Genomic DNA, 25,138 nt, shown 5'->3' with positions numbered 1-25,138 from the left:
TGTGCTGTCCGCATCAGTATGTCTGTTCCGTTGCCCCGCAAAAAAAAATAAATAAATAGTGCATGTCCTATTTTTTTCTAGTTTGCAGACAAGGATAGGCATTATTACAAAACGAATCCGCCCAAAAAAAAAAACGGATGCCATACGGAACGTTTTTTTTTTTTTTGCGGATCCGCAATTTGCACACGGTCGTGTACATGTAGCCTTAGGCTCCATTCACACGTCCGCAATTTAGTTCCGCATTTTGCGGAACAGAATTGCGGATCCATTCATTCCTATGAGTGCGGATCCGCACTTCTGTTCCGCAAAAAAATAGAACATGTCCTATTCTTGTCCGCAATTGCGGACAAGAACAGGCATCTTCTATTAGTGCCGGCAATGTGCGGTCCGCAAAATGCGGAACGCACATTGCCGCTTTCCGTGTTTTGCGGATCCATGGAATGACCGTTTTATTCACTGATGCTTTTTATACCCCCAAAACTCCTGTTAAAAACCACCCAATTGTATGGCAGCTGTCGGTATGTGAATAGGCTCCATTCACACGTCCGCAAAATGGGTCCGCATCCTTTCCGCAATTTGAGGAACGGGTGAGGACCCATTCATTCTCTATGGGGACGGAATGGATGCGGACAGCACTCAGTGTGCTGTCTGCAGCCACAATTGCGGAGCGCGGCCCCGATTTTGGGTCCGCAGCTCCGCAAAAAGATAGAGCATGTCCTATTCTTGTCCGCAGCTTGCGGACAAGAATAGGCATTTCTATGGGGGTGACGGGCTGGTGTGTTGCAGACCCGCAATTTGCGGGTCCGCAACACACCACGGACGTGTGAATGTAGCCTAAAGTAGGACATTATTCACAGGCCGTAAAAAAAAATAAAATTTTTTTATAAATGGTCATGTGAATAAGCCCATACAGTACCACTGATCTTAAAACGGTCATGTGAGGGCCGTTAAAAAAGACCTGTGAATGTAGCCTAAGGCCTCTTTCACACTACCGTTTTTTTTTTTTTCGTTTTGCGGTCCGTTTTTTGCGGTCCGTATACGGAACCATTCATTTTCAATGGTTCCGCAAAAAAAACGGAATGTGTTCCGTATGCATTCCGTTTCCGTATTTCCGTTCCGTTGAAAGATAGAACATGTCCTATATTTGGCCGCAAATCACGTTCGGTGGCTCCATTAAAGTCAATAGGTCCGCAAAAAAAAACGGAACACATACGGAAATGCATCCGTATGTCTTCCGTTTCCGTTCCGTTTTTTCTGAACCATCTATTGAAAATGTTATGGCCAGCCCAATTTTTTCAATGTAATTACTGTATACTGTATATGCCATACGGAAAAACGGAACGGAAACACAACGGAACCAAAAAAACGGAACAACGGATGCGTTAAAAATGGAACGCAAAACACTGAAATGGACATACTGTAGTGTGAAAGAGGCCTAAGGGTGCAGTCACACACAGCAAAGGTGTTGTGACAGAAGATCTTCCAACAAAAGCCATGTCACTTTATGTGGAAATAACTTTGGAACGGTTTCATTTATCGAAGTGATTCTGAGACCGTTTTCTCGTGACAGATCGTACTTCATGTTAGTGGTGAATTTGAGTCAATATATTTTATCTTTATGTATGAAAAAAAAAATCAAACATTCAAAGAAGATTTTGAAAAAAAAAGCAATTTTCTAAATTTGAATTTCTCTGCTTTTGAGACAGATGTGATTGATTGCAAAATAGTTAATAGCTAATCAAAGGGGTTGTCCGGGTTCAGGGGTGAACCCGGATATCAACTGTTCTTTATTCTTTTCCTCTATATGAGTGGAGCACTGGAGCAGCGGTATAGACTGCACATCTGCTCCGGTGCCTAGCATAGTGATGTGAAGTACAATACGTCACGGCAGTAAACAAACAGACCTTGTGTTGTGCAATGCAAGGCAAGAAGGAGCATCGGAGGAAGGAAATGCTCTGATGCACCACTCAGAGTAAGGCCTCTGCCCATGAACGTAAGGGCTCCGTGCATATATGGGCATAAACCATGGGGCAGCCGCATGCGGATCAAGGACCCATTAACTTGAAAGGGGTCCGCGATCCGTCCGTTCCGCAAAAAGATAGAACAAGTTCTATTTTTTTTGCACAACGGAAGCACGAAACAGAACATCTATTTATTACCCCGATTCTGCAGTTTACAGAAACACCCCAATATGTGGTTGTATATTTTTTTCATGGGCACATGACGAGGCTCAGGAGGAAAGGAGCACAATATAGTATTTGGAGGGCAGATTTTGCTGGTATGGTTTTTGGTGGGATGTCACAAGGGAAACCTCCAAAAAGTGACCCTATTCTGGAAACTACACCCTTCAAGAAACTGATTGAGTGCTTTGACCCAACAAGTGTTTCACATAATTTGTAACACTTGGCTGTGAAAATGAAAAATTACATTTTATTTCCAATAAAATGTTGCTTTAGCCCCAAAATGTTTCGTTTTTACAAGGGGTAACAGAAGAGAAAAAAAATAAAAAATCACCCCACAATTTGTTGGGCATTTTTTCATGAATATGGCAACATCCCATATGTGGTCATAAGCTGCTGTTTGGAAACATGGCAGTGTACAAAAAGGAAGGAGTGGCATCTGGATTTTGTAACATGGAATTTGCTGAAATAGTTTTTAGGAGCCATAACATTAAAAAAAATTTGAGCTGGGCAAAAATTTCTATTCTGTCAGCATAAAAAAAATATATATCTAAATAAAATAAATTTTAAAAAAAGTATATATACACTTTATGTAATGAGATATATACAGTACAGACCAAAAGTTTGGACACACCTTTTCATTCAAAGAGTTTTCTTTATTTTCATGACTATGAAAATTGTAGATTCACACTGAAGGCATCAAAACTATGAATTAACACATGTGGAATTATATACATAACAAACAAGTGTGAAACAACTGAAAATATGTCATATTCTAGGTTCTTCAAAGTAGCCACCTTTTGCTTTGATTACTGCTTTGCACACTCTTGGCATTCTCTTTATGATCTTCAAGAGGTAGTCCCCTGAAATGGTTTTCACTTCACAGGTGTGCCCTGTCAGGTTTAATAAGTGGGATTTCTTGCCTTATAAATGGGGTTGGGACCATCAGTTGCGTTGATGAGAAGTCAGGTGGATGGATACACAGCTGATAGTCCTACTGAATAGACTGTTAGAATTTGTATTATGGCAAGAAAAAAGCAGCTAAGTAAAGAAAAACGAGTGGCCATCATTATTTTAAGAAATGAAGGTCAGTCAGTCAGCCGAAAAATTGGGAAAACTTTGAAAGTAAGGGCTATTTGACCATGAAGGAGAGTGATGGGGTGCTGCGCCAGATGACCTGGCCTCCACAGTCACCGGACCTGAACCCAATCGAGATGGTTTGGGGTGAGCTGGACCGCAGAGTGAAGGCAAAAGGGCAAACAAGTGCTAAGCATCTCTGGGAACTCCTTCAAGACTGTTGGAAGACCATTTCAGGGGACTACCTCTTGAAGCTAATCAAGAGAATGCCAAGAGTGTGCAAAGCAGTAATCAAAGCAAAAGTTGGCTACTTTGAAGAACCTAGAATATGACATATTTTCAGTTGTTTCACACTTGTTTGTTATGTATATAATTCCACATGTGTTAATTCATAGTTTTGATGCCTTCATAGTCATGAAAATAAAGAAAACTTTTTGAAGGAGAAGGTGTGTCCAAACTTTTGGTCTGTACTGTATATACAGTGGGGGAAATAATTATTTGACCCCTCACTGATTTTGTAAGTTTGTCCAATGACAAAGAAATGAAAAGTCTCAGAACAGTATCATTTCAATGGTAGGTTTATTGTAACAGTGGCAGATAGCACATCAAAAGGAAAATCGAAAAAATAACTTTAAATAAAAGATAGCAACTGATTTGCATTTCATTGAGTGAAATAAGTATTTGAACCCCTACCAACCATTAAGAGTTCTGGCTCCCACAGAGTGGTTAGACACTTCTACTCAATTAGTCACCCTCATTAAGGACACCTGTCTTAACTAGTCACCTGTATAAAAGACACCTGTCCACAGAATCAATCAATCAAGCAGACTCCAAACTCTCCAACATGGGAAAGACCAAAGAGCTGTCCAAGGATGTCAGAGACAAAATTGTAGACCTGCACAAGGCTGGAATGGGCTACAAAACCATTAGCAAGAAGCTGGGAGAGAAGGTGACAACTGTTGGTGCGATTGTTCGAAAATGGAAGGAGCACAAAATGACCATCAATCGACCTCGCTCTGGGGCTCCACGCAAGATCTCACCTCGTGGGGTGTCAATGGTTCTGAGAAAGGTGAAAAAGCATCCTAGAACTACACGGGAGGAGTTAGTTAATGACCTCAAATTAGCAGGGACCACAGTCACCAAGAAAACCATTGGAAACACATTACACCGCAATGGATTAAAATCCTGCAGGGCTCGCAAGGTCCCCCTGCTCAGGAAGGCACATGTGCAGGCCCGTCTGAAGTTTGCCAATGAACACCTGAATGATTCAGAGAGTGACTGGGAGAAGGTGCTGTGGTCTGATGAGACCAAAATAGAGCTCTTTGGCATTAACTCAACTCGCTGTGTTTGGAGGAAGAAAAATGCTGCCTATGACCCCCAAAACACCGTCCCCACCGTCAAGCATGGGGGTGGAAACATTTTGCTTTGGGGGTGTTTTTCTGCTAAGGGCACAGGACAACTTATTCGCATAAACGGGAAAATGGACGGAGCCATGTATCGTGAAATCCTGAGCGACAACCTCCTTCCCTCTGCCAGGAAACTGAAAATGGGTCGTGGATGGGTGTTCCAGCACGACAATGACCCAAAACATACAGCAAAGGCAACAAAGGAGTGGCTCAAGAAGAAGCACATTAAGGTCATGGAGTGGCCTAGTCAGTCTCCGGACCTTAATCCAATCGAAAACCTATGGAGGGAGCTCAAGCTCAGAGTTGCACAGAGACAGCCTCGAAACCTTAGGGATTTAGAGATGATCTGCAAAGAGGAGTGGACCAACATTCCTCCTAAAATGTGCGCAAACTTGGTCATCAATTACAAGAAACGTTTGACCTCTGTGCTTGCAAACAAGGGTTTTTCCACCAAGTATTAAGTCTTTTTTTGTTAGAGGGTTCAAATACTTATTTCACTCAATGAAATGCAAATCAGTTGCTATCTTTTATTTAAAGTTATTTTTTCGATTTTCCTTTTGATGTGCTATCTGCCACTGTTACAATAAACCTACCATTGAAATGATACTGTTCTGAGACTTTTTATTTCTTTGTCATTGGACAAACTTACAAAATCAGTGAGGGGTCAAATAATTATTTCCCCCACTGTACATACATACATACATACATACATACATACATACATACATACATACATACACACACACACACACACACACACACACTAGCTGACGGACCCGGGTATATTTAATCTATTTCATTTAATGTTTGTGTGTGTCATTATCAAAGATATCAACACTATCCACTATAACAGTGACATCTACAGCACCCGCCCCCTTAACAGTGACCTCCACAGACCCCCACTCCTTAACACTGACCCCCCCCCCCACAGTGCCCCATACCTTAAAATTGGACCTCCACAGCAGCCCATCCCCTTAACTTTGACCTTTACAGCAGCCTTCCCCTTTAACAGTGAGTTTCATAGCACACCAACCCCTTGACAGTGACCTCCATAGGGGCCCACCCCCTTAACAGTGGCCTTTACAGCAATCTGCCCCTTAAAGGGGTTGTCCGGGTTCAGAGCTGAACCCGGACAGATCTCCAATTTCACCCAGGCTCATGTCAGGGGGGCTCCCTGACATGAGCATCGAGGCAGTTCATGCTCCAATGCTCTCCTTTGCCCTGCGCTAAATTGCCCAGGGCAAAGGCACTTTTAGGAGTTCCGGAGACGTACCGGGGCTCTCCATGGGGCTGACACGAACCCCGGTGACGTCACCGGCACTGATGGGTGGGATTTAGCTCACAATAGGGCTGGAGGGGTTAAAAAATATTTTTTCAAAAAATTATTTAACTCGCCTTAATCCACTTGCTCGCGCAGCCCGGCTTCTCTTCTGTCTTTTTCTTTGAGGAATGGGACCTTTGATGACGTCACTGCGCTCATCACATGATCCATCACTGATCCATCACCATGTATTAAGAATGCTATTATCTTCACTTATAACCATGTTATAAGGGAAAATAATACAGTCTACACAACACCGAACCCAAACCCGAACTTCTGTGAAGAAGTTCGGGTACCAAACATGCCGATTTTTCTCACGCGCGTGCAAAACGCATTACAATGTTTTGCACTCGCGCGGGTGTGAAACCAGCCTAACTGTGACCTCCACAGCGGCCAGCCCCTTGGGTGGCAAAAGGTCCAGTTTAGGCCGGACAGTCCGGCTTTCAGACTCGTGGCTTAGCGGGGCGTGGCTTGGCGGGACCTAGCGGGACCTAGAAGTTTAATTTTAACTTCATTTTTTCAATCTCTCTTTGCTGAGGAGTGGGAGGGGGCGTAGCCTAACCGGATAAGGGGTGTGACTTAGCAGGACCTGGGGGCAGGGTTTTAAGTTAGTCTTTTGAGGGTGGACACATTGTGGCAGTGGCGTGTCTGGGCTCCTTCCCTCAAGAGTGACGCCCCTCTGGGCACCTTACTGGCTCATTTGCATACCAAATAAACTTGATTTTCCGAGAATAAAAACATCTATTGCGGGAACAAAGGCACATCTAGAAATAAGGTACTAAGTGCTATTAGGCTATGGCTTTACTTTAATAGCGATTATTCTGGTGACAGATTTCCTTTAAAGCGGACCTACAGCAGTAAAGAAAAATGGCTGGGTTGTTATGGAAACCTGGAGTAAAACTGTGTGTATGTGGAGACTAACGGCCTGCGAGCTTCTATTGGCTGATAAGGGTCATGTGACCAAGCTTCTATTGGCTAATGCATTTTTTTGGTAATATATCTCATGAACGGTACGTCCTATCGAGCTGGTCTAAAACCTTCCCGGACACCTGATGTACCTGTGAGCCAAATTTCGTGATATATATTTTTTAAAGTGATAAAAAAAAGTCATACACACCGCGAAATGACATTTGCAGAAACTACAGATTGTTGCACACAAAAAAAAAAAAACCCTCACACATCTCCGAAGACATAACTATAAAAATGTTATGGGGGTCAGATTACGGCGATGACCAGAAATTATTATTTTTTTTGCAGCATTAGGCTACATTCACACGTCAGTATTTTTCTATATCCCGATTTTCGGTCCGTTATTTGCGGATCCGTTGTTCCTGAAAATGTTTCCGTATGTCACATGTATAAAATTTCAATAAGCAAAAAAAGTTTAAAAAAAAAAAAAAAAAAAGTGAATAAAAGTCTAGTTATGTGTTACCTCAGGTGTCAATTAATTTCCAGGAACGGAATCCGCATAAAACGGATGACATACGTAATGACATACGAATGTCTTCCGTTTTTTGCGGATCCATTGACTTTGTATTGTTCCAGGATCCGATTTTTGCGGAAAAGAATAGGACAAGTTTTATATTTTTTCGGACATGCGGAACGGAACAACGGAAACGGACAGCACACATTGTGCTGTCCGATTTTTTCCAGGACCCATTGAAAATGAATGGGTACAGAACTGGTCCAGATCTGTTCCGCATAAAACGGAACAGATCAGGAAAGAAAAAACGGACGTGTGAATGGACCCTTAAAACGCAAGAAAAACTAAAAATGTGTGGTATTTCTGTAATCGTAATAAACCCAGAGAATGAAGAGCATGGGTTAGTTTTGCGACATAGTGAACGCCATAAAACAAAACCCATTAAACTGTGGTGGAATTGCGTTCTTTTTTGGCAAAACCCTCATACGGCTATGTGAACGGAAAAATAAAAAAAAGTTATGGTAGGGCAGGTAGCAAAAAAATGAAACCGCAAAAATGGAAAATTGTCTGAAAGGGGTTAAAGGTTTCAATCATGTCACCCTCTCCTTTCTTTCTCAAAGCTTTACAAATGAATGGTGTTGCTGTACTTAGATACTTATGTCCTATCCTCAGGATAAGGGCTAATGCACAAGAACAGATCTGCAAAAAAAAAGGGATGACGTCCATGTGCATTACGTATTTTGCGGAACGGAACAGTAGAACAGTACTATCTTGTCCGTAATGCGGAAAACAGAATGCACACGGAGTAAATTCTGCATTTTTATTTTTTTTTATGGTTTCACATACGGTGTGCAAAAAAAAAAAAAAAAAAGGAACGGAATGGACACTGAAAGAAAATACATTCATGCGCATGATCCCCAAGTCAAAGGTCCGACACCCAGGACTCCCAACTACACAGTGGATGGAGATGGAAGCACTAGGTTCTGTGTAGTGGCTGTTCTAGTGAACTGCAGCTCAGCTCCCACCAAAGTGGGAGAGCTGAGTGGTGAGCTGCAGTACACCAGCGCCAGAAACCACACAGTGCATGGAACCTTCTATCCACTGTGTAGTTTCTGGCCCCAAAACAGCTGATCAGTGGGGGATGCAGCCCCCCGATCAGCTGTTTGGAGAGGAAACAGCACTTCATGTGAGCGCTGGTCATTATACTATGTGTCGTCTTCTGTGGAGAAGGGACGTAGTGTGGTCATCAATATTTAATGGCCGGACAACCCCTTAAATGACCTATACTGGGAACAGATCATCCAATTCTAAGTATTAGAAATTGTCAGCCATAGCAGCCATTTTTTGTAAACAATTCTAGCAAAGGCCCTCGTTCACACTTCCGCCTTTCACGGACATGTGTTTGCATTTTCACTGAAGAATGATAGGAGATGCTTTGGAAATTAATTTTCAGCTGAGCAGCGTCCAGGTTTTACAGACAACACATGGAGGATGAAAAAAAGACCCACGGACCACAGACATCTTCATGAATGAAACACACAAACGCTTTTCTTTACGGACTTGAAAATGACACGGAAATGCGAATGGGGCCTAAACAGGAGACCTCTTACACTTCATTATCAGCTGCTGATGACCATATGCTATGTCACTGTAACTTCTAAGAGAAGATGGAAATCCATGTAACAGGAATTAGAAATGATGACAGAAGGTGGTGGGAGGCAAAAGTCTTGTAACATTTGCTGAAACACCAAGTCTAAAATGACTAGAAAAACGCAGAAATGACATCATATTTCACTACCTAGAATACAGCTTAGTAACTACGTGGCTTTCATGTCTGTGCCAAGAGGTCTATCCAAAGACTGTACTCTCCAACACCGCAAATCTCATCCAGACCGACCTTTTATTATTCATCCCTCGAGGGCTTTACTCATTTGTCTCTTTGCCACCATATCTTGGACTACTCTATACAAGTAGACTGAGCAGACAATTCATTCCGACTGGCAAAAAAAAAGCATTTCTTGGCTTGTCAAAATCTGGACCAGAGTCAGTAAAAGCTATGGTTTTGGTCAATCTAAAATCTAATTAAAAAGGTGCAAAGAATGTAGAGATTACAAATCTACAAATTCCAAGGTGTGATTGTAGAGTCACATATACCTCAATGGTTCCATCAGGGACACATCACAGGCACAGGTCCAGCCATGAGGGTCTCTTTGGAAAAGCAGGTTGATAAAAAGCAGATCCTGTTACAAGTGTCTAAGTAACTATGGTTACCAGCCAATTAGGAATGTCTGACTCACTATACATGACAGCAGTGCAGGATGAAATCATAGGATCAAGAGCTAAAATAACATCGACTTTTCCTGATGACACTGGCAAAGTACAAGGGAGATATAGATTGTGATTAGCCAAGATGAACTGATCGAAGGAAATTAAACCCAGCAAATCCCAGCCAGATCAACAAAGAATGGAAGTTATTAGTTTAATTTACATTTTTTGTATAAAAAAATAAATAAAAAAAACGCACATTTCTACATGGATGATGCACATAAAAGTGGACTCTTGCCACATCCTCCAACAATGGCGGTTCTATTACACTAGTGGTAGCTGATGCTCTGCAGATTCTAGCCTCTGTAACTGGGCAATTGATACCGCCTGTAAAATGGCTAAACCACATCCATCAGAGCCGGTGACATCACTGAATACACTGCTGGGCAGAAGCCTCCACCTAGTTGTGTACCAAAGTAAACAAAAAAGCTCCTGCTGTGTATGATCCAGCGCAGGGCAAGAGAGCATTGGGAGCATGAAATGCTCCAATGCTCATATTAGGAGGGCTGCCTTTAATATCTAGCAAAAGAAGCCTCTGACAAAATCGTAATACAACAAATGCCAACGACAGGAAAGCTTACAACCCCCCAAAAAGAGTTTTTCCACTATTACAACCTATTTTTGTTTTATTTTTCCAATACATCTAAACTTAAGAGTAAAGCAAAAACAGTAGTTCCTCAAACTATAGTAATTGGTTTTTGCATAACCATTGTACACTGCTCAAAAAAATAAAGGGAACACTTAAACACAATGTAAGGCTACTTTCACACTTGCGTTGTTCTTTTCCGGCATAGAGTTCCGTCACAGGGGCTCTATACCGGAAAAGAACTGAACAGGTATGTCCCCATGCATTCTGAATGGAGAGTAATCCGTTCAGTTTGCATCAGTATGTCTTCAGTTCAGTCGTTTTGACTGATCAGGCAAAAGAGAAAACCGTAGCATGCTACGGTTTTATCTCCGGCTAAAAAAACTGAAGACTTGCCTGAATGCCGGATCAGGCATTTTTTCCCATAGGAATGTATTAGTGCCAGATCCGGCATTCAGAATACCGGAATGCCGGATCCGTCCTTCCGGTATGCGCATGCGCAGACTGAAAAAAAGGTGAAAAAATAAATGCCGGATCCGTTTTTGCCGGATGACACGGCATTTCAATGCATTTTTTCGACTGATCAGGCATTTTTAAGACTGATCAGGATCCTGATCAGTCTTACTAATGCCATCAGTTAGCATACATTTTGCCTGATCCGGCAGGCAGTTCCGGCGACGGAACTGCTTGCCGGATCTCTCTGCCGCAAGTGTGAAAGTAGCCTAAGGGTCCATTCACACGTCCGTTTTTTCTTTCCTGATCTGTTCCGTTTTTTCAGGAACAGATCTGGACCAGATCTGGACCCATTCATTTTCAATGGGTCCTGGAAAAAATCTGACATTGAGCTGTCCGTTTTTTTCCAGGACCCATTGAAAATGAATGGGTCCAGATCTGGTCCAGATCTGTTCCTGAAAAAACGGAACAGATCAGGAAAGAAAAAACGGACGTGTGAATAGACCCTAACTCCAAGTCTGCAATACTGAGTGACAATCAATTTCACATGCTGTTGTGCAGATGGGATAGACAACAGGTGGAAATTATAGGCAATTAGCAAGACACCCCCAATAAAGGAGTGGTTCTGCAGGTGGTGACCACAGACCTCTTCTCAGTTCCTATGCTTCCTGGCTGATGTTTTGGTCACTTTTGAATGCTGGCGGAGCTTTCACTCTAGTGGTAGCATGAGACAGAGTCTACAACCCACACAAGTGGCTCAGGTAGTGCAGCTTATCCAGGATGGCACATCAATGCGAGCTGTGGCAAGAAGGTTTGCTGTGTCTGTCAGCGTAGTGTCCAGAGCATGGAGGCGCTACCAGGAGACAGGCCAGTACATCAGGAGACGTGGAGGAGGCCGTAGGAGGGCAACAACCCAGCAGCAGGACCGCTACCTCCGCCTTTTTGCAAGGAGGAACAGGAGGAGCACTGCCAGAGCCCTGCAAAATGACCTCCAGCAGGCCACAAATGTGCATGTGTCTGCTCAAACGGTCAGAAACAGACTCCATGAGGGTGATGTGAGGGCCCGACGTCCACAGGTGGGGGTTGTGCTTACAGCCCAACACCGTGCAGGATGTTTGGCATTTGCCAGTGAACACCAAGATTGGCAAATTCGCCACTGGCGCCCTGTGCTCTTCACAGATGAAAGCAGGTTCACACTGAGCACATGTGACAGACGTGACAGAGTCTGGAGACGCCGTGGAGAACGTTCTGCTGCCTGCAACATCCTCCAGCATGACCGCTTTGGCATTGGGTCAGTAATGGTGTGGGGTGGCATTTCTTTGGAGGGCCACACAGCCCTCCATGTGCTCGCCAGAGGTAGCCTGACTGCCATTAGGTAGCGAGATGAGATCCTCAGACCCCTTGTGAGACCATATGCTGGTGCGGTTGGCCCTGGGTTCCTCCTAATGCAAGACAATGCTAGACCTCATGTGGCTGGAGTGTGTCAGCAGTTCCTGCAAGACGAAGGCATTGATGCTATGGACTGGCCCGCCCGTTCCCCAGACCCGAATCCAATTGAGCACATCTGGGACATCATGTCTCGCTCTATCCACCAACGTCACGTTGCACCACAGACTGTCCAGGAGTTGGCAGATGCTTTAGTCCAGGTCTGGGAGGAGATCTCTCAGGAGACCGTCCGCCACCTCATCAGGAGCATGCACAGGCGTTGTAGGGAGGTCATACAGGCACGTTGAGGCCACACACACTACTGAGCCTCATTTTGACTTGTTTTAAGGACATTACATCAAAGTTGGATAAGCCTGTAGTGTGTTTTTCCACTTTAATTTTGAGTGTGACTCCAAATCCAGACCTCCATGGGTTGAAAAATTTGATTTCCATTTTTTTATTTTTGTGTGATTTTGTTGTCAGCACATTCAACTATGTAAAGAACAAACTATTTCAGAAGAATATTTAATTAATTCAGATCTAGAATGTGTTATTTTTGTGTTTCCTTTATTTTTTGAGCAGTGTATGATGAAACCTTAAAGGGAACCTGACATCATCTTTATGCTGCCCATACTAACGGATAAGACAGGCGAGTTGATTTCAGCGGTCTGTCATTTATAAGTTAAAAGTAAGTGGTTGCCGAGAAAAGATAGAGAGACTGAAGGAGTCACAGAAAGGCATAGAAGTGGACGTCCTTTGGCCACATCCCACACTGATGACCCCTTCATTGTGAACAATGCCCTGCAGAATCGGATCATTGTAGACTGGGCCTGGAAAAGAGTCTCGGCCACCTGAGAAGATTCATGGTTATTCATTAAGTCCTGCTCTCCCTGTCCACCTGCTGATGATTGACATCTAGTTTTCTCCCTTTCTCTCTAGGAGAGAACTGCCAATCATCAGTAGATGGACTGGGAGAGCAGGAGATTAGGAATAACCATGACTCTTCTCAGGTAGATTTGACTCTTCTCAAGGCCTGGGCTGCAATGATTATGATGCTGGTTCTCAGAAAACCACTTACTTTTAGCTCATGAGTGACACACCAATGAAATCAGCATTTCTGTCACTACTTTATGCTGCCATCAGTGAGGTCAGCATAAAGTGGATGACCGGTTCCCTTTAACCCCTTAAGGACTCAGACCTATTTCACCTTACAGACTTGGCCATTTTTTGCAAATCTGACCAGTGTCACTTTGAGTGCTGATAACTTTAAAACGCTTTTACTTACCCAGGCCGTTCTGAGATTGTTCGTCACATATTGTACTTCATGACACTGCTAAAATTGGGTCAAAAAAGTAAAATTTTTTTGCATAAAAAAAATACCAAATTTACCAAAAATTTGGAAAAATTTGCAAATTTCCAAGTTTCAATTTCTCTACTTCTATAATACATAGTAATACCTCCAAAAATTGTTATTACTTTACATTCCCCAAATGTCTACTTCATGTTTGGATCATTTTGGGAATGATATTTTATTTTTTGGGGATGTTACAAGGCTTAGAAGTTTAGAAGCAAATCTTGAAATTTTTCTGAAATTTTCAAAAACCCAATTTTTAGGGACCAGTTCAGGTCTGAAGTCACTTTGCGAGGCTTACATAATAGAAACCACCCAAAAATGACCCCATTCTAGAAACTACACCCCTCAAGGTATTCAAAACTGATTTTACAAACGTCGTTAACACTTTAGGTGTTCCACAAGAATTAATGGAAAATGGAGATACAATTTCAAAATTTCACTTTTTGGGCAGATTTTCCATTTTAATAATTTTTTTCCAGTTACAAAGCAAGGGTTAACAGCCAAACCAAACTCAATATTTATGGCCCTGATTCTGTAGTTTACAGAAACACCCCATATGTGGTCGTAAACAGCTGTACGGGCACACGGCAGGGCGCAGAAGGTAAGGAATGCCATACGGTTTTTGGAAGGCAGGTTTTGCTGGACTGGTTTTTTTTGACACCATGTCCCACTTGAAGCCCCCCTGATGCACCCTTAGAGTAGAAACTCCAAAAAAGTGACCCCATTTTAGAAACTACAGGATAGGGTGGCAGTATTGTTGGTACTAGTTTAGGGTACATATGATTTTTGGTTGCTCTATATTACACTTTTTGCGAGGCAAGGTAACAAGAAATAGCTGTTTTGGCACCGTTTTAATTTTTTGTTATTTACAACATTCATATAACAGGTTAGATCATGGGATATTTCTATAGACCAGGTTGTCACGGACTCTGCGATACCTAATATGTATACTTTTTTTTATTTATGCAAGTTTTACACAATGATTTCATTTTTGAAGCAAAAAAAAGAAATCATGTTTTAGTGTTTCCATAGTCTAAAAGCCATAATTTTTTCAGTTTTTGGGCGATTACCTTGAATAGGTTATGATTTTTGTGGGATGAGATGACGGTTTTATTTGCACTATTTTGGGGTGCGTGTGACTTTTTGATCGCTTGCTATTACACTTTTTGTGATGTAAGGTGAAAAAAAAATGGTTTATTTAGCAGTTTTTATTTTAAATTTTTTACGGTGTTCATCTGAGAGGTTAGGTCATGTGATATTTTTAGAGCCGGTCGATACGGACGTGGCGATACCTAATATTTATACTTCTTTATTTATTTATGCAAGTTTTACACAATAACAGCTTTTTTCAAAAAAAAAAAATGATGTTTTAGTGTCTCCATATTCTGAGCCATCGTTTTTTTTATTTTTTGGGCGATTGTCTCAGGTAGGGGCTCATTTTTTGCGGGATGAGGTGACGGTTAGATTGGTACTATTTTGGTGGGTAAACGCCTTTTTGATCGCTTGCTGTTGTACTTTTTGTGATGTAAGGTGACAATTTTTTTTTTTATTTAGCACAGTTTTTTTTTTTTTTTTTTTTTTTTTACAGTGTTCATCTGAGGGGTTAGGTCATGTGATATGTTTATAGAGCCGGTCGATACGGACGCGGCGATACCTAATATGTATACTTTCCCTCCCCCCCCCTATTTTTTACCAATTTTTTTTAACTTTATTTGGGGAAAATGACATTTTTGTTTATTTTTACTTGAAACTTTTAATTTTTTTTTTGGGGGGGGGGGGGGACTGGGACTTTATTTTTTCAACTTTTTTTTTCACTATATTTTTTGTCCCACTTTGGGACTTGAACTTTGGGGGGGTATATTCCTTTACAATGCATTCCAATACTTCTGTATTGGAATGCATTGGCTGTATGAGTAATACTGTGTGTATTACTCATACAGCTTCCAGGGCCTGTGAGATCCAGAGGGCTGGATCTCACAGGCTCTTCACCGGAAGGCAGCGCGATGCCTTCCTTAGACATCGCGCTGCCTTCCATGCCATCGGGTCCCCCCCACAGCCGCATGGGGACCCGATGGCACCACCGCCGCAACCGCAGGTAAAGCCGCAAACCGCAGGTCTGAATTGAATGATTTCAGCGGGCATCCTGTTCCGATTAACCCCCGCCGCGCCACAATCGCGGTTTAAACCCATGACGTACCGGTACGTCATGGGTCCTTAAGGACTCGGGAAACATGCCGTACCAGTACGTCATGAGTCCCTAAGGGGTTAAAAGGGTTTATCCTCAGGATGTCATCAATATCAGATCAGCGGGGGTCCGATACCCTGAACCCCCGCTGATCAGCTGTTCGAAAAGGCCGGGAGCTCCGTGTGCATTGTGGTCTCTTCCTAAGCCATGCAACGTCACAATTCATCGGTCACATGGCTTAGTTGCAGCTCAGGCCCATTGAAGTGAATGGGACTGAGCTACAATACCAAGCACAGCCACTATATATATATATATATATATATATATATATATATATATTATACGAGTTCAATACAAACTATATTTGTATTTATGGCCACATACGAATAATTGGTTCACTCTTAAACCCTGACTGCTTCCATGTACCTTTGGAGAAATTTTAATATAGTACATACGATTTTATGCACTTAGTAGTACACTGTATGGTTTGGAGGGACCCTTGTTCCTGACCACCGCTGGATTGCTGCTTCTTCTCTTAATTTCACATATCTTCGAACTGCCTTCTCATATATATTTCTAGAGGATTTAATATAGGACATTCGATCTTATGCATTTAATATAGGACATTCGATCTTATGCATTTAATATAGGACATTCGATCTTCTGCATTTAGCCACACACTGTATGGTTTGTTAAGACCTCTTTCTCCTGACCATTGTAGGTTTAATACATAGGATTGCTGCTATCTCCAGTACCGATTGCACATATTATCTTTATTGTATCTATTGTATCTATTATTATTCATTTTATTTGTTTTAATTGCTTTCAATTGACCCAATTATCAGTGAGTGCCCAGATGTTATTTTTATATAGAGCATAGAATGCCATTTCTGCTTGCTCAATAAATATTAACATGTGGAGTCTGCCTTTAAAGTATATATGTGCTGGTACATGCTCCACGCAGGGAATGTACACATACACCACTCACAAAAAGTTAGGGATATTTGGCTTGTGTGTGAAATTTCAGGATAAACCTAAAAGGCACTCTAACCTTTACAGGAGAACTTAATGTGACCTACTCTAAACTTTTGATTGCACATGTCCAACTGTTCAATGCTTCAGTACTTTTTGCACACCATGTTGTTCTCTTAACCACCTCAGCCCCCAGTGCTTAAACACCCTGAAAGACCAGGCCACTTTTTACACTTCTGACCTACACTACTTTCACCGTTTATTGCTCGGTCATGCAACTTACCACCCAAATTAATTTTACCTCCTTTTCTTCTCACTAATAGAGCTTTCATTTGGTGGTATTTCATTGCTGCTGACATTTTTACTTTTTTTGTTATTAATCGAAATTTAACGATTTTTTTGCAAAAAAAAAAGTCATTTTTCACTTTCAGTTGTAAAATTTTGCAAAAAAAACGACATCCATATATAAATTTTGCTCTAAATTTATTGTTCTACATGTCTTTGATAAAAAAAAAATGTTTGGGTAAAAAAAAAAATGGTTTGGGTAAAAGTTATAGTGTTTACAAACTATGGTACAAAAATGTGAATTTCCGCTTTTTGAAGCAGCTCTGACTTTCTGAGCACCCGTCATGTATCCTGAGGTTCTACAATGCCCAGACAGTACAAACACCCCACAAATGACCCCATTTCGGAAAGTACACACCCAAAGGTATTCGCTGATGGGCATAGTGAGTTCATAGAACTTTTTATTTTTTGTCACAAGTTAGCGGAAAATTATGATTTTTTTTTCTTTTTTTTTTTTTCTTACAAAGTCTCATATTCCACTAACTTGTGACAAAAAATAAAAACTTCTATTAACTCACTATGCCCATCACGAAATACCTTGGGGTCTCTTCTTTCCAAAATGGGGTCACTTGTGGGGTGGTTATACTGCCCTGGCATTCTAGGGGCCCTAATGTGTGGTAAGGAGTTTGAAATCAAATTCTGTAAAAAATGACCTGTGAAATCCGAAAGGTGCTCTTTGGAATATGGGCCCCTTTGCCCACCTAGGCTGCAAAAAAGTGTCACACATCTGGTATCTCTGTATTCAGGAGAAGTTGAGGAATGTGTTTTGGGGTGTCTTTTTACATATACCCATGCTGGGTGAGATAAATATCTTGGTCAAATGCCAACTTTGTATAAAAAAAATGGGAAAAGTTGTCTTTTGCCAAGATATTTCTCACCCAGCATGGGTATATGTAAAATGACACCCCAAAACACATTCCCCAACTTCTCCTGAGTACGGAGATACCAGATGTGTGACACTTTTTTGCAGCCTAGGTGGGCAAAGGGGCCCATATTCCAAAGAGCACCTTTCGGATTTCACAGGTCATTTTTTACAGAATTTGATTTCAAACTCCTTACCACACATTTGGGCCCCTAGAATGCCAAGGCAGTATAACTACCCCACAAGTGACCCCATTTTGGAAAGAAGAGACCCCAAGGTATTCGCTGATGGGCATAGTGAGTTCATGGAAGTTTTTATTTTTTGTCACAAGTTAGTGGAATATGAGACTTTGTATGAAAAAAAAAAATCAGCATTTTCCACTAACTTGTGACAAAAAATAAAAAATTCTAGGAACTCGCCATGCCCCTCACGGAATACCTTGGGGTGTCTTCTTTCCAAAATGGGGTCACTTGTGGGGTAGTTATACTGCCCTGGCATTTTCCAGGGGCCCTAATGTGTGGTAAATAGGTAAATGACCTGTGAAATCCTAAAGGTGCTCTTTGGAATATGGGCCCCTTTGCCCACCTAGGCTGCAAAAAAGTGTCACACATGTGGTATCGCCGTATTCAGGAGAAGTTGGGGAATGTGTTTTGGGGTGTCATTTTACATATACCCTTGCTGGGTGAGAGAAATATCTTGACAAAAGACAACTTTTCCCATTTTTTTATACAAAGTTGGCATTTGACCAAGATATTTCTCTCACCCAGCATGGGTATATGTAAAATGACACCCCAAAACACATTCCCCAACTTCTCCTGAGTACGGCGATACAAGATGTGTGACACTTTTTTGCAGCCTAGATGCGCAAAGGTGCCCAAATTCCTTTTAGGAGGGCATTTTTAGACATTTGGATACCAGACTTCTTCTCACGCTTTGGGGCCCCTAGAATGCCAGGGCAGTATAAATACCCCACATGTGACCCCATTTTGGAAAGAAGACACCCCAAGGTATCCAATGAGGGGCATGGCGAGTTCATAGAAATTTTTTTTTTTTGGCACAAGTTAGCGGAAATTGATATTTTTAATTTTTTTCTCACAGTCTCCCGTTCCGCTAACTTGGGACAAAAATTTCAATCTTTCATGGACTCAATATGCCCCTCACGGAATACCTGGGGGTGTCTTCTTTCCGAAATGGGGTCACATGTGGGGTATTTATACTGCCCTGGCATTCTAGGGGCCCTAAAGCGTGAGAAGAAGTCTGGAATATAAATGTCTAAAAAATTTTACGCATTTGGATTCAGTGAGGGGTATGGTGAATTCATGTGAGATTTTATTTTTTGACACAAGTTAGTGGAATATGAGACTTTGTAAGAAAAAAAATAAATAATTCCGCTAACTTGGGCCAAAAAAATGTCTGAATGGAGCCTTACAGAGGGGTGATCAATGACAGGGGGGTGATCAATGACAGGGGTGTGATCAATGACAGGGGGGTGATCAATGACAGGGGTGTGATCAATGACAGGGGTGTGATCAATGACAGGGGTGTGATCAGGGAGTCTATATGGGGTGATAACCACAGTCATTGATCACGCCCGTGTAAGGCTTCATTCAGACGTCCGTATGCGTTTTGCGGATCCGATCCATCTATCAGTGCATCCGTAAAAATCATGCGGACATCTGAATGGAGCTTTACAGGGGGGTAATCAATGACAGGGGGGTGATCAGGGAGTCTATATGGGGTTATCACCACAGTCATTGATCACGCCCCTGTAAGGCTTCATTCAGACGTCCGGATGCGTTTTGCGGATCCGATCCATCTATCAGTGGATCCGTAAAAATCATGCGGACATCTGAATGGAGCTTTACAGGGGGTTGATCAATGACAGGGGTGTAATCAATGACAGGGGGGTGATCAGGGAATCTATATGGGGTGATCACCACAGTCATTGATCATGCCCCTGTAAGGCTTCATTCAGACGTCCAAATGCGTTTTGCGGATCCGATCTATCAGTGCATCCGTAAAAATCATGCGGACATCTGAATGGAGCTTTACAGGGGGGTGATCAGGGAGTCTATATGGGGTGATCACCACAGTCATTGATCATGCCCCTGTAAGGCTTCATTCAGACGTCCGGATGCGTTTTGCGGATCCGATCCATCTATCAGTGGATCCGTAAAAATCATGCGGACGTCTGAATGGAGCTTTACAGGGGGGTAATCAATGACAGGGGGGTAATCAATGACAGGGGGGTGATCAGGGAGTCTATATGGGGTGATCACCACAGTCATTGATCACGCCCCTGTAAGGCTTCATTCAGACGTCCGGATGCGTTTTGCGGATCCGATCCATCTATCAGTGGATCCGTAAAAATCATGCGGACGTCTGAATGGAGCTTTACAGGGGGGTAATCAATGACAGGGGGGTGATCAGGGAGTCTATATGGGGTGATCAGGGGCTAATAAGGGGTTAATAAGTGACGGGGGGGGGTGTAGTGTAGTGTAGTGGTGCTTGGTGCTACTTTACTGAGCTACCTGTGTCCTCTGGTGGTCGATCCAAACAAAGGGGACCACCAGAGGACCACGTAGCAGGTATATTAGACGCTGTTATCAAAACAGCGTTTAATATACCTGTTAGGGGTTAAAAAAAAACACATCTCCAGCCTGCCAGCGAACGATCGCCGCTGGCAGGCTGGAGATCAACTCTCTTACCTTCCGTTCCTGTGAGCGCGCGCGCCTGTGTGCGCGCGTTCACAGGAAATCTCGCGTCTCGCGAGAGGACGCGCCGGCGCGTCCACTCGGAATGAATCAACCACCTCCAGGACGCGTCTGTGCGTACAGCGGTCCGGAGGTGGTTAAAGTGGCTTGTATTAGAGAAAGTTAATACAAGCCACTTACTAATGTAGTCTGGATTCATTTTTCCATCACATTATACACTGCTCGTTTCCAAGGTTATAGACCACCCTGCAATCCATCAGTGGTGGTCGCGCTTGTACAATATAGGAAAAAGCACTAGCCTATGTGTGCTCTCATGGTCCTGGCCCTCAGAGAGGTGGTCTGTAACCATGGAAACGAGCAGAGTATAATATAATGTAATGTAAAAATAAATCCAGCCAGCAAAGGCAGCAATATGGATAATAACAATATGTTAGTAAGTGCCTCGTATTAACTATCTAAATGATAAATGCCAATTACTAAAGTGAGACAACCCCTTTAACAAGGAGCTTAACCACAAAATTCACAACACGTGTGATCCATGAATTGCCCAATAAATTTCCTGATTCAACTAAAATGGGTATTTAAACAATACTCCTCATCATGCTGTTCACATTTTGACATCATGAGACCAAGACGTCACTTAACTATTGATCAACTGTACCTCGACATTGCGAGGCTTCAAGCAGGATGTTCAGACGGAAATGGCCACTGAGCTTAGAGTGTCACAGAGTGTCATTAGCAGGTATGAACAAAAAGATATAGAGAGACTGAAGGAGTCACAGAAAGGCATAGAAGTGGACGTCCTTTGGCCACATCCCACACTGATGACCCCTTCATTGTGAACAATGCCCTGCAGAACCGGATGATGGATACCACACAACTCCAGGCACATTTAAGGGAGGTAAGAGGCACCAAAAGTGTCGCATCAGACCATTTGAAACCATTTACATCAGGTCTGCAAGATAGACGACCTGCAAGGGTACCTGACCACTGTCGTCATTGTCTCGCATGGGCCAGGGAGCATCTACGCTGGACGAGAAATCAGTGGGCCTCAGTGCTGTTCACTGATGAAAGTATTCACGCTGAGCAGAAATGATGGCTGCCAGCTATGGTTGGAGATGTCAAGGAGAGCACTATGCATCAACCATAGTTGTCACCATACAAGTCTTTTGTGGTGGTGTTACAGTGTGGGCAGGCGCGTCTAGTCAAAACAGAACTGCCCTGCTCTTTGTGAATGGTACAGTGACAAGCTCATACTACTTAACATCATTAATCCAGTCATTGTGCCTCTGCATGAACAACACAGGCATAATTTCATCTTCATGGACAACAATGCGCCAGCTCATCGAGGTCACATCATTAGGGAACGGCTGCTGGAGACTGGGGTACCTCAAATGGATTGACCTGCACATTCTACAGACCTGAATCCTATTGAAAACCTATGGGATCAGCTAAATCGCCGTGTAGAGGCTTGTAACTCTGTACCCCAGAACCTAATTGACCTTGAGGGCCACCCTTCAAGAATAGTGGGATGCCATGCCTCAGAAGACAATAAGTCGACTTGTGAACAGCATGAGACGTCGTTGTCAAGTTGTAATTGATGCTTAAGGTCACATGACAAGTTATTGAGGCACTGACATTTATTGTGGGGGTATACCCACCACTGTTGTTGGCTTTTGTTTTAATAAATTGTTTGAGATGAAAATCGCCCCTGCATGCTTCTACGTAAATGCCCTACTTTCATCATATAATATCACCGGAGCATGAACTTTTTACGTTCTCCATAAATTTCCCCCAAAAGCCAAATATCCCCAACTTTTTGTGAGTAGTGTAGTTCCTGGCTGGGTGACATCCTGTATGTATGGTGAACCTGCCCATGTGTATGTCACTTTTGTTCCCATGTATAGGGCCTCACCCGTGCCATATTTCATATATCTCTTAACAGAGCCATGGGAGGCTTTACTACACCAATCATCCAAACATCCATTAACAAAATGGGGCAAATCTTGAGTCAGATGTCCGACATGACAAATCCGGTACATGTCAGGTATTTTAAATGTGTATGTTAAGCTATGTGAATACACCTTCCATCTAGCACTCTCGCACCCCTCCAGTCTATCCTCAACTCTGCTGCCCGACTAATTCACCTCTCACCCTATTACTCCTCTGCCTCTCCCCTCTGTCAATCCCTTCACTGGCTCCCCATTGCCCAGTGAATTCACTTCAAAGTACTAACAAATACATACAAGGCTGTCCATAACCTGTCCCCTCCCTACATCTCTGAGCTACTTTCCCGATACATCCCCACACGCACTCTCCGATCCTCACAAGACCTTCTCTCCTCTCCTTTTATCACCTCTTCCCACAATCGCCTCCAAGGTTTCTCCCGCGCATCCCCCATACTCTGGAACTCGCTACCCCAACATATCAGACTCTTACCTACAGCGGAATCCTTCAAAAGAAACCTGAAAACCCACCTCTTCAGACAAGCCTACAACCAGTGACCCTGCTGCCTCTATACCGCCATGACCAACTTCACCCTTACCTACTGTGTCCTTCTCCCATACCATGTAGATTGTAAGCTCTCACGGGCAGGGCCCTCTCTCCTTCTGTACCAGTTTGGAGTGATGACATTTTCACTGTCTGGCCCTGTCAAAGTGGAGAGGGCGCTGCAGTTGCAGAAAAAGTGGAGCCTCTAGGTGTAATGGCAATTCCCCCGTTGCTCTTAGAGGCTCATTTGCATACAAACTGCTGACAGATGCACTTTAAAAGGAAAATTCTGTATACGCAAATGATATTAAGAAGTTATCACTACAGTAAGCAGGACACAAAGTAACAAATTACAAATTCAAGACTAAAGTGCCATTTTTATGTCAGAGAAGAGAACAATTGAGATCTCCACTTACAACAAATGCTTCACTGCATATATAACCACTATATTATATTATAAAAGACTCAATGGGGGGGATTTATCAAACTGGTGTAAAGTAGAACTGGCTTAGTTGCCAATAGCAACCAATCACCTTTCATTTTCCAAAGGAGCTGTGAAAAATGAAAGGAGAAATCTGATTGGTTGCTATGGGCAACTAAGCCAGTTCTACTTTATACCAGTTTGATAAATCTCCCCCAATGTCTTGATCATGGCATCATCATTTAGTGCATTTTAAAGGGGGGCAGTATCACATATTATTACTTAACTTTTACTAAAAAAGTAGGTATAAAAATACACAAAAAGGGACAAGCCTAGAGAATCCCCTAGTATAATGAACCCCCAAAACGACGAACAAACATAGAATCAAACAAAACATATACAGAAGCCCCCAAAGGGGTATCTTGAGCCGGTAGAGAAAAAGGGTAGATGTTACCGGTCCAGTAGTTGTCACGGATGGTGTACAGGAAACAAGACAATACCATATAAACAATGTCTCTCTGGATCCACAACTAAGGAACAAAGGGAGACCCCTGCAATAGACCTGCCGCTCTCCCTCACTGCTCAGCCTATGCGAACACCCCAAAGGTGGATGGCCGCATATCCACGTTCCTCGGCTATCTATTACCTGAAGACCCTACAATAGTGAAGGGACACGACCACCGGCTCCCTACACTGACACGGAGGGAGTAAGGGTCACCTGGATCCAGAAAAGACAATCATAAATACATAAACAGCACTTATCTTGCAGACAACCGACGACTGAGGACTGGGAACTGGGAACAGCATGCACACACACTCCAGGAAGTTGTATCAGCCGCACACTACTGCATTATGGGGAGGAACTTAAAGGGTAGCAATTAGTCCAACTGCAAGACAGCTGAGATAGACTAACGAGATGAGAAACTAAACCAAAACAAAGAAATTCAAGGAGGAGGATCTGAGAAGCTCCTGTGAGCGCTTCTCAGCTGTCTGGCTGTGACAGTAGTATTGCACAATGCAGACGAGGCTTAGAGATACGTTCACTCAATGATATCTTTTTTCGCATTCTTGTGCTTGAGGATCCTTTCTTTCTCCCCATCAAGTGTCACGTTTAACTTCTGCATGTATAGGGGACGGGGCTAGGGGTCCTAAACTGTTTCTAGTATGCCCTAATGAGGCTAGTACACCCTAATGACATCCTAATACGGAGTCATCGCCCTGAAAAGAGCGGCCCCGTCCGGAACCTTGTCCGGTTAACGAAACCCTAGACAACTCTAGCTATATGTACAGTAGTACCTACTGGGGGAGTCAAGGTTTAAATTGATATGTGTTTCTGCACAGAGCAGTATGTTGTCTCCTGAGAAGCACGAGATGAAGGAGAGTGTTCCAACGTGTTTCATCTGATTTAAAACAGCCCCAGGAATCATCAGGGGACACGGGGCTGGACTGTCTTCAATTACATGAAGTATAGCCTGCATATAGCAAGGCTCATCCATGCAGGGACACCCAGTGATTCAAATGTCCCTGCTTTCTTGTTGGTGAGTTGAGCAGCCTCATTAGGGCATACTAGAAACAGTTTAGGACCCCTAGCCCCGTCCC

The 25,138-nt window shown here is 42.9% G+C and overlaps 1 protein-coding gene across 2 annotated transcripts in view; it reads right to left on the bottom strand.

Annotated features, from left to right (window-relative positions):
• The window catches only part of ARHGAP26 (Rho GTPase activating protein 26), a 608,947-nt gene that overhangs the window by 471,763 nt on the left and 112,046 nt on the right, over window positions 1–25,138 (bottom strand). The window lies entirely within an intron of this gene.

Source organism: Bufo bufo, chromosome 1 (genome assembly GCF_905171765.1).
Source record: "Bufo bufo chromosome 1, aBufBuf1.1, whole genome shotgun sequence".
Lineage (NCBI taxonomy): Eukaryota > Metazoa > Chordata > Amphibia > Anura > Bufonidae > Bufo > Bufo bufo.
Note: the sequence above shows the minus strand (reverse complement) of the source record. Positions and strands in the feature narration are given on the sequence as shown.